Consider the following 12,644-nt stretch of genomic DNA (forward strand, 5'->3'; position numbering starts at 1 on the left):
GAAATTCTCCACTCACTAGCTCAAATGTATCCAAAAATCTAACCCCTTAACGTCCCCACACACTGATCAAGGCCACCACCTTCCTGTTGCTGGCCTGACTCAGGAGCCAGGATGATGCTGTTAAAACCCAGATCACCTTTCCTCTGCTCAGAACCTTCCAGGGGCCCCCACCTTACTTCGGGGCAAAGCCCTGCATAAGCCCCGGACCCTGCTTCGTACCCTTTGCTTCTTCCTTCCCTCTGCTCCAGGCACACTGGCTTCCTTGCAGCAGGGCCTTTTCACTTGCTGCTCTCTCTGCCCAGAATGTTCTTCTTCCATTCCTGCAGAGTTCATCCCCTTGCTTCCTTTAGGACTGTACCCAAAGGTCTCCCCCATCCCCCAACATCTCAGGGTCCCCACCCCCCAAAAGTCCTATCCCCCTTTCTTCATTTTTTTTCCTCCTTAGCAGTTACAATTAGGCAACACACTGTCACTTATTGTGTTTGTGGTCTGACTCCCCCAAAGTTTCACCAGAATGAAAGCGTCACAAGGGATTTTCATGTTTTGTCCACATTATAGCCTGAGTGTCTACCACAGTGCCTGGTGCGAGGTAGGCGCTCAGTACATTTGCAGAGCTCTGTGGATCACTGGTCCGACATCCCCCGGTTGCTCCTTCTCCACTTGGTCCCCAGACCCAGACAGCAAACATCTCAGTGCCTAAGGGGACGATTCCAGCAGGCATGAAAGAGGCCTGTTCCCATCCCTGGGGCACTGTCTTGGGAGGGGACTACAGGGAAGTCTGCTCCCCACCCCTGACCCGGCTTCCAAAGCCTCTGCTTTGCACCCTCAGCTCTGCAAAGGAAAATACCCCCTAGGATGGCTTTTTAAAAAAAATTTAATCCGAGGTAAACCCTTCAGCTGTTTACCTGAATTCCATTTAATCTCCTATAGAGATGCCTCTAAATCACCTGCTCTCGAGGACTCAGGGGAAAAAACCCAACTACCCCTCAGAAAACGTTTTTAAAACCGCCCTGCTGCTGAGAAAACAAGCTTTAATTTCTATCAAGAGAAGTACAAAGCAACAGAGCAATTATTTATATTTTTTTCCACAGTGCTGGATTATCTAACCACAGGTCTCACAGCGTTTAATCTCCAACAGGTAAAAGGTTTTACCCATTTAAATGCATCTTCACACAAAGATCCTGGGCCCCAGCTGCAGGCTTATGTGTGAACCTGTTGGACCTTCCCTTTGTACCCATCAGGGAGGGCATAAAATATCTCAAAGCCAGAGCCATTCCCAAATGAGATCCTCTCTAGGGGCAGGAAGTGGGGCAGAGAGGGTCTCCCCCATCTCCATGGTTCATGAGAGTTTGGCTTTCTCATTCCACATCCAACTGACAGTCCCTCTGAGAGGAACAGGACACCCCAGAATCTCTGCAGACAAGAAGCATTTGGGAACCCCTGGCGGGGGACACTCTACTCTCTGAGAAGTCCCTTCCACAGTGTCCCGGTCAGCAGGCTCTACTGTTCGCCCAGACAGGGCTGGGGAAACGGCATTCACTCACCATCTTCTGGGAAGCCTGTTCCTCCCAAGAGCGCTTGGGCCTCTGGGTTTACTCTTTTCAAAGATCCAGTGTCTTCGTAATCACTGAGCCTCACATGGTGCCTGGAACCTGACACACCTCACCTCACCTCATTTAATCACCACAGCCTGAGGAGAAACAGAATTATCATCCCCATTTCCAGAGGGAGGAAATGGAGGCTTCCACTCCTTCTTTCCCTTCCTAGCCACCGTCCCTGTAACATGGATTCTAAGGTGGTATTTTATTTTATGAATGCTGGAACCATTACTGGAATCTCTTTCATTCTTATTCTAGAAACACAGGCTAGCACCTTATATATCTAGTCAAGTCCTGAAAGATGGGGAGGAAAAAAACCAAAACCAACATGGCATGTTTAACCTACACACCAAGAAAGAAACCAAAGAAACCCAGGTTTGTCACAGGATCGAATAACGAGGCAGGTCACCCTTTCAGCTGAGGTTAGACTCAAAACATGACGACCCTGGGCATCTTCGTTTCACCAAAGCCCTCTATTTTTTAAATAGATTTCAGAGCAGTTTTAGGGTTACAGAAAAACTGGACAGCAGGTAGAAAGTTCTGAAACATCCCCTGCCCCCAGAAACATAAATCCTCTAGGATTTGCATCTGTATTAGTGTGGTTCATTTGTTACAACCGATGAACCCATACTGATACATCAGCCTCCACAGTTTACTTTTGGAGTCACTCTGTATTGTTATGTTCAATGGGTTTTGACAAATATATAGTGAATGTGTCCATTATTACTGTACACAAGTACAGTAATAATGCCCTAAAAATCCCCTGCGCTTTACCTGTTCTTCACTCCCTCTACACCCAACTCCACCCTCAGGGAACTGCTGATCCCAAATAACTGACAAGCCACTCTGGGACTCACAGGCAATTAGAGCAAGGCTGCATACATAACAAAAGCACCTGCTTTCCTATATCCTAGCCACGAACAACTGGAATTTAAAATTAAAAACACATTAGCACTGCACACCCCCCCCCAAAAAAACCCTTCAGGTATAAACAGATCTGTACCTAACAAAATAGGCACATGATCAATAAGAGGAAAATTGTAAGCCTGTGGTGAAAGAAATAAAAAATCTAAACAAATGGATATTCCTTCACTGAACATTTTTTTTTAAAGATTTTATTTATTTATTTGACAGAGAGAGATCACAAGCAGGCAGAGAGGCAGGCAGAGAGAGAGAGAGGAGGAAGTAGGCTCCCCGCTGAGCAGAGAGCCCGATGTGGGACTCGATCCCAGGACCCTGAGATCATGACCTGAGCCGATGGCAGAGGCTTTAACCCACTGAGCCACCCAGGTGCCCCTCCTTCACTGAATTTTAAAAGTAAACTCTCCAAATCTGCTATCCTGGTCTCAAATCATAGCAATCTGAAAAATCCTCCCAAACAATGGTAGCCCCATGGATGCACAGCTATAAACGAAAAGCTCAGGGCCTCCACCTACTTCGGGCTACAGTTGGGAAAGAAGTGCCAAACAGGGTTGCCACATAAAATACAAATAAGCATTTAGTATATCTATATCTATAAACATATATCTACATATATATACACATACATATGTCCCAAACATTGCATGAAACATATTTACACTAAAATATTAAAGTTATTTGTAATTTAGCTAGATTTCAACTTTAACTGGATCTCCTCTATTTTTATTTATGATATTATCTACACTTTTTTATTTATGATTATCATATTACCCTACTCCAAGGCCTCACTGTGGCGAGATGTGGAACAAGGAAAACAACAAATCTCTTAGGCGTATTCAGTGCTTGACAATTTTTAAAGCCTTTTCAACTGTTCTCTCTCCAGATTTGCTACACATGTGAGAGGAAAGCAGGATAACTATCTCCACCCTCATTAACCAGACGAGGGAGGAAAAACAGCGACCGGGCAATGGAGCAGAGGTCACATAGGTCAAAAACACAACTGGCTCTCATTATTCCTAAACCCACCTGTTCAATTAGCCCCGTGGGTTCCCACCCTGGCTGAACCTTGGTATCACCTGGAGAGCTGCCAAAAGCCCGCTGATGCTTGGGCCATACTCCCTATGCCCAGGCATCTTTTAAAAACACTTCATAACAGAAAAAAATTAAGGATGTATAAAGTAAACAAGAAAAAAGTGAACCGCAGGTACCCAATCAACCAGCCTCAACAGTTATCAGCTCATGGCCAATCACATTTCGCACACCAGCATTGCCCAACAGAATGGTCTGCGGGGATGGAAATATTCCATATCTGTGCTGTCCAATATGGAAGCTGCTAGCTACATGTGACTAAGAGCGCTTGAAAGGTGGCTGGTGTCATGGTAGAACTGCATTATCAGTTTTTAAACATTTTTTAATTTCAATGCAAAAAGCCACAGGCAGGGGCACCTGACTGACTCAGTTGGTTGAGCATCTGCCTTTGGCTCAGGTCATGATGCTGGGGTCCTGGGATGGAGCCCTGTGTCGGGCTCCCTGCTCAGCGGGAGCAGCTCTCCCACTCTCTGCAGCTCTCCCTGCTTGTGCTTTCTCTCTCCCTTTAAGAACTAAATACTCTTTAAACAAGACAAAAAAAAAAAAAAAGCCACAGGTGGCTGGGGGCTACATATTGGACAGCCTAGATCTATACCCTCACCCATTTCCCCCCCAAGTTTTTTTTTTTTTTTGCAGTTCTAAAGTTCCAGTTAACACATCACATTATTTTAAAGCAAATCCCAGACATATTATTTCCTCCATGTATCAGTATCTTTTAGAGCTTTCCAGATGATTCAAATGTGAAACCACAGTTAGAGACCCATCACTAGGTAAATACTCAAAACTGTAACACTCCATTTGAGGACAGACTTTCAACAACTTCACAACCTTGACGAGCAGGTTCTCAGTCTCAAGTACATATCCAGTCATCTGGGGAGCTAGACCTATGGCCAGACTCCACTCTCAGTGCTCTGGGTAGGAGGCGACAGAAAACTGTTGTTTTTTTCTTTCCCTCCTCCTCTTGCTCCTTCCTCATTTTTCCACTTTTCATGCAATTCTAACATGCAGCCTAAATTGAGAGGCACTGGTTTAAAGTCTGTCTACATAAAACATACTCCACAGACCAGCATCACCAGGAAGCTGGTTAAAAAGGCAGAATCTTGGGGCCTACCCCAGACCTTTGGAATCAGAATTTACATTTTAACAAGCTTCCTAGGTAACTTACACACACACGGAAGTTTGAGAAGCTATTCTAAAACGGGGGTTCTCAAAGTGTGGTCCCCTGACCAGGGCCTCGGCCCGAGAACTTATTAAGAATGTAAATTCTGGGGGGTGCCTGGGTGGCTCAGTGGGTTAAAGCCTTTGTCTTCGGCTCGGGTCATGATCCCAGGGTTCTGGGATCGAGCCCCACATCAGGCTCTCTGCTCAGCGGGGAGCCTGCTTCCTCCTCTCTCTCTGCCTACTTGTGATCTCTGTCAAATAAATAAATAAAATCTTGCAAATATCTTCTCCCATTCCGTGGGTTGCCTCTTTGTTTTGATGACTGTTTCTTTTGCTATGCAGAAGCTTTTGATCTTGATGAAGTCCCAAAAGTTCATCTTTGCCTTTGTTTCCTTTGCCTTTGGAGACATATCTTGAAAGAAGTTGCTGTGGCTGATATCAAAGAGGTTATTGCCTATGTTCTCCTCGAGGATTCTGATGGATTCCTGTCTCACGTTGAGGTCTTTTATCCATTTCGAGTTTATCTTTGTGTACAGTGTAAGAGAATGGTCGAGTTTCATTCTTCTACATATAGTTATCCAGTTTTCCCAGCACCATTTATTGAAGAGACTGTCTTTTTTCCACTGGATATTTTTTCCTGTTTTGTCAAAGATTATTTGACCATAGAGTTGAGGGTCCATATCTGGGCTCTCTACTCTGTTCCACTGGTCCATGTGTCTGTTTTTATGCCAGTACCATGCTGTCTTGGTGATCACAGCTTTGTAGTAAAGCTTGAAATCAGGTAACGTGATGCCACCAGTTTTATTTTTGTTTTTCAACATTTCCTTAGCAATTCGGGGTCTCTTCTGATTCCATACAAATTTTAGTATTATTTGCTCCAGCTCTTTGAAAAATACTGGTGGAATTTTGATTGGAATGGCATTAAAAGTATAGATTGCTCTGGGCAGTATAGACATTTTAACGATGTTTATTCTTCCGATCCAAGAGCATGGAATGGTCTTCCATCTTTTTGTGTCTTCTTCAATTTCTTTTAGGAGTGTTCTGTAGTTCCTCGAGTACAGATCTTTAACCTCTTTGGTTAGGTTTATTCCGAGGTATCTTATGGTTTTTGGTGCTATAGTAAATGGAATCGATTCTCTAATTTGCCTTTCTGTATTTTCATTGTGAAATAAGTCAAACAGAGAAAGTCAAGTATCATATGGTTTCACTTATTGGTGGAGCATAACAAATAATATAGAGGACAAGGGTAGATGGAGAGGAGAAGGGAGTTGAGGGAAATTGGAAGGGGAGGTGAACCATGAGAGACTATGGACTCTGAAAAACAACCTGAGGGTTTTGAAGGGGCGGGGTGGGAGGGTGGGGGAACCAGGTGGTGGGTATTAGGGAGGGCACAGATTGCATGGAGCACTAGGTGTGGTGAAAAAACAATGAATACTGTTATGCTGAAAATAAATTAAAAATTTAATTAAAAAAAATAAAAAAATTAAAAAATTTAAAAAATAAATAAATAAAATCTTAAAAAAAAAGTGTAAATTCTGGAGCTTCATCTCAGACCTACAGTCAGAAACTCTGGGGGTGAGGCCTTGCACGCTGTGTTTGTACTTTCCCCAGCCCTCCTGGTGATGCTGTTGTAAGACCTACAGCTTTGGAGTCTAGAACGTGACTCTGTGTTGCCTGAACCACAAGTAATGATGATAAGAACAGCACCTGACTTCAAAAGAGAAACTGAAGCCATCCTTGGGCTCCCACACAAACAATTACCACAAATTAAGGTATCTCTTTGTAATTCATGAAAATGAATCACAGAAAATGAATCACAGAAAACTAACTAGGAGTGGCAGGGAGGAATTAAAAAACAAAGCAACCTGGGATCCTTAGAAAAGCACAGGCCAATGATGGACATTCATCGAAATATCTAAGACACTCAACATGTTGGCTATGTTCCGTACATTCTCCTTGAGAAGGCAACCAAGTTTACATTTGACAATTCTATTAGTGTTTTGCATTTCTTTCAAGCAAAACATAATTGCTTAGAAGAGTCTATCGTGGCAAGTATTTCATTCCTAAAACGGAGAGGTGGAGGGGGGGGGGGGACAAGAAGAAAGGCCACCTTCAGGGTGGTACTGTAGGACCCAACACTCTTCTCCAGAGCAGTTCCTGTTAGGCTTTTTGAGGTCTTGAATTCTTCTGAGAACTAGAGCAAAGACCTATGCCCCTAAAATGCACGTCCAGAATGCACAGAAAATTTTGCACCCACTGTCAGAGGAGTCAAGGCCCCTAGGGCAAAGGATCTGATGCTGAAGACCTTCTATTCTGGTACAGAAAGCAGGCAGAGAGCAGAATGCAGCTCCCTTGCGGGGAGAACAATTGAGACCCCACAGCAAATCCTGGCTTATTCTCTCACCAGCTGAATGACAAGCAGAGATTCACATTCCCCTGAAAACGTGGGTGCGGAAAGGCTAGTTTCATTGCCGCCATGCTACAGGTAAGGAAACTGAAATCCAGAAAAGTGAGGTATTAGTCTAGGTGGGCCAGTGACAGGGTCACTCTTCAAACCTCAATGGCCTTTCGACTGGCCCATCTACTGCACGTTAGGAGGCAAGAATTCGGCCTTTCCCACAGCTCCAGGACGGCCCGGCACACCGGTCTCCTCTTTACTGCCCACCCTTTAGAGCCCGTCTCCTACACAGCCAAAGCCTGCCGTCCAGGACCACCTATCCCCTCCCATCCACGAAAGGCCCATCTCTGCTTGCAAGCCTCTATTCTAAGCCGGGGAGGGTTGGCCAGCCCATCCTTCAAACCTCAAGGAATCCTGAACAGAAAGAGTTCTTAAATCACAAACACGTACTGCGCTGACTGTTGTAATGCTTATTCCCACTACTAAAAGCGTGAGCTCCTTGCAAGTAGAAGTGTGTGACTCATCGCTGCATCCCCAGAGCTGGCCAGTGAGCACTCCACAGAGGAGGAAGGGAGGCCACACACTACTCCAGCCTGCAGAGATTCACAGTGGAGGAGACTTTGGGCCTCTTCAGGTGTTCATGTGCCCTGGTAGGTGTCCGCAGACAAGCCAGGCTCCAGGACTTAACATTAAGCCCCTTGAGGATGCAGGGGTGTTTTCCTATCTTTATGTGGGAGGCACCAAGGCCCATATTACATAGGCATTATAAATACAGTGGGGGGGGGGGGCAGTGGTGGCTGAGACCCTCCATTGTCCTGAAGAGTCAAGTTCTTCCAAAGTAGCCACAGTGTCTAGGCTGAACGCTAAGATATCAGGAAATGAATTCCGCACACCCAACTTTCAGGAACCCCAAACACACGCTAACAGGACAAACTGCAGTTCTGGCCGCCTTCTTCCACAACCCTACATATACTGTCCCCAACTTCTCCCCTCTCCAGCAGAACCCCCAGCAAGCTGGGGGAGGGGGTAGTGGTGCCTACAGGCTCCAGGGAGTAGAACAGAACCGGGAAGTCTCTTTGTTCTCAGCCACAACGCTCTGACCTGGGGTGGGAGGGTACCTGCATTTCCAGCAGCCAATGTAGCTTCTGCAGAGCCGGCAGAGGACACAGCGTCTCCTGAACTTGGAACCCAAGGAAAGCCACTCAGTAGGTGATTACGAATGTGATAACGAATGCACGTGCGCATGAGAAAGTGCTCCCTGTGCATGCGTAAGTGCTCCCCGCGCATGCGTGTATGCCCAGGCGCACTCACGCATAGGTCTAGCCTTGGGGGCTGGAACTGAGCGGATGTTAGTAATTATCTATCTGCCCCGAGTCCTACCAGCACGCAAAGCCCGGGGTACTGCGCCCTAATTCCTAACACCTGCAGGAGCGCAAGGCAGTAAGGTTTCCCAGCGCTGCAGCCCTTGCTAATGGACCGTGGAGGTCAGTGGCTCCGAGTCCAGCTCTGGGGTCACAGACAGCCCAGAGGGCCAGGCAGAGAGACCCTTGCCCCTCAGGCTGCACCTTGGTGCCTTCTTGTACACAGTGCCATTTTCCCTCCTGACAGTCTGGCTGAAGAGCAGCTGATCCCGTGAACCACCTAAGAGAGGCCTGATGTACTGCTAAGTTGTACAGAGACAGTCCCCTGGGGTTTCAGAGAAAGGAGACCAAGCCGCACCTGCGGTGGGGTTCCAGAGAGCTAGGGAGGGCGTGAGACTTGCAAACGGGAGGGAGGAGGTAGTCATGTATACTAGGAGGAAACATGATGAGGAAATCAGATGAACAGATTACAAATATAAGCCTGGGACAAAAATGACACTGAGCTAAAAGGATATGGGGGAAAGCTAAAGTCCTTTGCTCCCATTCCAACTTTTCAGAGGTAAAATTCTATGTGTGTACACAAGTCTAGACTGTATATGTGTGTGTTTCTTTTTTGCACGAATGGGATCATGCCATAATCTATTTCAACTTACTTATTTTACCTCGCCACTTGTTTTCAACATCTCTCCCTGTTCAAATATAAAAATCAGTCTAAAAACATGTAGTGGTTGCTTATTCCATTATTGGGAGGTATGAAATGGACCTTAGCTATAGGACTTTCTCTTGTTTCCCATATTTTGCTGTTTCAAATCTACCAATTTGTCTTTGCCAGAGGGATCAACCTGCAGGAGAATTTCTGGGTCAAGGAAAACGCCAGGTGCATTCCCGCCAGCACTTCAAATGGCACTTACTGAGTACCTACCATGTGCGATAAAAACAGCCTTTACTTGATTGACACTGAAAGTAACCTGATCATGAGCACCTGACCCCAAGTAGGAAAAGGCCATTTCGTGAGAAATGAATTAAGGGCATTTCTACTTTTTCTGTATTTTTTCTATGGTACATATATTTTTGTGATAAATATTAAATGTGCAATCTAACACATGAGTTATAAAACATTGCTGCAGAACAGGTAATTACATGGCATATTTACCCCAATCTAGTATACATCATAAATTCTTTTCACTGTCTTCAGCACAACCCAGTGTGTGATAAATTATGTTCATGAAAAAATCACCCTGCGATTTTTTAGAATTCTCTCCCAGGGGTTGCAAGGATCGCCTGTGGGGGGCAGAACCAAATTAGTCTCTAGCCTCAAACCCACCCCCACCCCTAATATCAGCCCCAGCATGAAGGAGCATTGACATCAAGTAATAGCTCAGCTTGCTGCTTTCCCAGCCAGAAAACCAGCAAGGAGGAAGCAGGGCTCTCCGCTTGGGTTCTAATTTCCTGAAAAGCCAAATTCTCACTACTCTCTCTCCCCAGACCCTTTCTCTGCCCCCACCATTTTATCAAAAGTGAAAGTCAACGCAGCAGCACACAAGCCTTGGCATCAAAGATTCGCGTTACTCACTGGTTCCCAGAAAAGCACTTGTCTGGGACACGGGTTAAGAAGCAGCCAAGAAGAGGTCATTGATCTCTGTCTCCAGGGCTCAGTGGCTTTGGCTCCGGGAGGGGCCAGAGCTTTCCAGATGTTCCGCTGAAGGGCTGGACCAGTGCCAGGGGGAGCCCTGCAGACCTACAAAGGGACGCCTGTTCCCCAAGGGTGCACCATTCGAAATCAAAAGCACTCTGAGGAGAGCACCCTCAAAGTGGGCAGGGCTTTCACAGAGACTTCTGTGCTGTCCTCCCTCCACGTCCTCACCCAGCTCTGGTGCTCCACCGCTTCCACGACACCCTTCCCCCAGCATTCTCATGCATACACATTTCCCCCAAACTACCAGCTCTGGTTTCTATAGCAACAAAGCAAAAGCCAACAGGGTTTGGAAAAGCAGTGAACTTGACGGCAACCATGCAGAAGGGCAGAGAAAAAAAAGCCTGGGAAACTCTGGTCTCACCCAGAAATCTGCCCTCAGAGGAGTGCCAGCCCACCAGGGGGGCCCCAGCTACAAATCTAAAAACTGAGCTCTAAGCTCCCAAGGGCGCAATTCCCTTCCTCTGGCTCCACCCTCCCTCCCTGGAAAGGAAAAGGCCAGAGATACACTGAACAATACACTACATGAGTTTGAAAGTTATCTGAACAGGGAGCAAATCCTAAATACGGCATCTGGACAATTGCACAGCAGTGATATCATGACTGCTGTGGTTCTGTCATTCATTGCACGAAGGTTTTTGAGCCCCTACTATGTGCCAGGCGTTAGTCCAGGTTGCTAGGAATGCAATGATAAACCAGTAAGAGAAAGTTCTTGCCCTCTGGAGCTTACATACTAGAAAGACAAATAGATAATAAGTAAACCAAATGTCAATAACAATTTCGAAAAGCACTAAGTGCAATTTTTAAAATGCAGCTCAACAACAAAAAAGATTCCCAGGGAATATGTTATGGTACAAAAATGGAGGCAGTATGATAATGTAGAAAAAAATTAGACTTTCCTTATATGTGTATGGTGCTTTACTTTCAAAATGTGTTTCCATGCACAAAAACCCCTGGGAATGCTCACTTGATTGAGCAGAAACAGAAGCCCAAACACATGAAGTGACTTGTTGGAGATCCACAAGTTTCATTCTTTGGAGCTCTATTTATCTGATGACCACAGAGAGATTATAAATATCAGCCTAATACAAACACTAGGGGAAGATATTTGCAACAAATGTAACTGTCTCTGAAGCAATAAGAAATAGAAAAAAAAATAATAGAAAGATGCATAAAAAGTAATGAATAGGGACACCTGAGTGACTCCGTTGGCTAATTGTCTGCCTTTGGCTGAGGTCATGATCCCAGGGTTGTGGGATGGATGGAGTCCCGCATCGGCCTCCTTGCTTCTCCCTCTGCCTGCCGCTCCCCCTGTTTGTGTACGTGCTCTGTCTCTCTCCGACAAATAAATAAATAAAATCTTAAAAAAAAAAAAAGTAATGAACAGATATCTTTCAGGAATGACCCAAACCCTGTAGATACCTGAAAAGATTCTCAATATCCTTAGTAATCAAACAAATACAAATTAAAACTGTAATGACACATCGCCCACCATACTGGCAGAAATTTACAAGTCTGATAATACCAAGTATTCATGCAGATATAAAGCAATCAGAAATTGCAGACATGCCTGGTGGGAGCATCAGCTGGCACAATACTCTGAAAAACAATGATTATCTAGTAAAGCTGAACATACACATACATACTGAGCCATCATTTCCACACCTAAATAAATAACCTAAAGAAACCGTAGAAGCTACTATGCCCCAGAATACAGTTTTGTCCCTAATAGCAAAAACTTAAAAACAATGCAGATATCCATGAAGAGAACAGATAAATGAATTTTGATGTATTAACATAATGGAATAAAAATAAATGAACTACAGCCACCCACATCAATATGGATGGATCTCAGAAATATAAAACTGCATGAACCACGAAAGAATTTCTATAGGATGATACTATGTAAATAAATCTTAAAAAGTGGGTAAAAACAAAACAATATATTATCTGAGAAGACATATATATAGGTGGTCAAATCCTAAAGAAATGCGAGAAAATAATACAAAATTCAGGACAGTTGTTACCTTTGGGGACAAAAGAGTGAAGACAAGATCAAAAAAGTCCCCAGGGGACTAAAAATCACCCCCAAATGTCCCTTCTCTTAATCTGGAACATAGGTACAGATAACCTATGATATATAATATGATATAATTTCAGAATAAAAATAGTGGAGCGAGAGTAAGGCTGACTTGATGATTCTTTTTCGTCATCTAAGGCAAGACAGCCTCCTGAAGGCCTCATGCAGTATGTAAAGTGAATGCTAAATTTGAAGTACGCTGGTTTGATGTATGTCCTAAAAAATTAAAAATAAAAGCAAACTAGGTCCTTCTGCAGTCCAAGCTAGGTGTTTCTAGTTGGCCTGGCAGGATGGTGGCTCCAAAGGCCATAATTACAGCCAGGGAGAGGTCGAGTGGCTAGAC

The 12,644-nt window shown here is 44.8% G+C and overlaps 1 protein-coding gene across 1 annotated transcript in view; it reads right to left on the minus strand.

Moving 5' to 3' along the window:
• The window catches only part of PRKCE (protein kinase C epsilon), a gene marked incomplete at its 3' end in the record, with an annotated part of 480,419 nt that overhangs the window by 272,587 nt on the left and 195,188 nt on the right, over positions 1-12,644 (minus strand). The gene's annotated exons all lie outside the window — the stretch shown is intronic.

This window comes from Martes martes (assembly GCF_963455335.1).
Source record: "Martes martes genome assembly, chromosome: 9".
Classification (NCBI taxonomy): Eukaryota; Metazoa; Chordata; class Mammalia; order Carnivora; family Mustelidae; genus Martes; species Martes martes.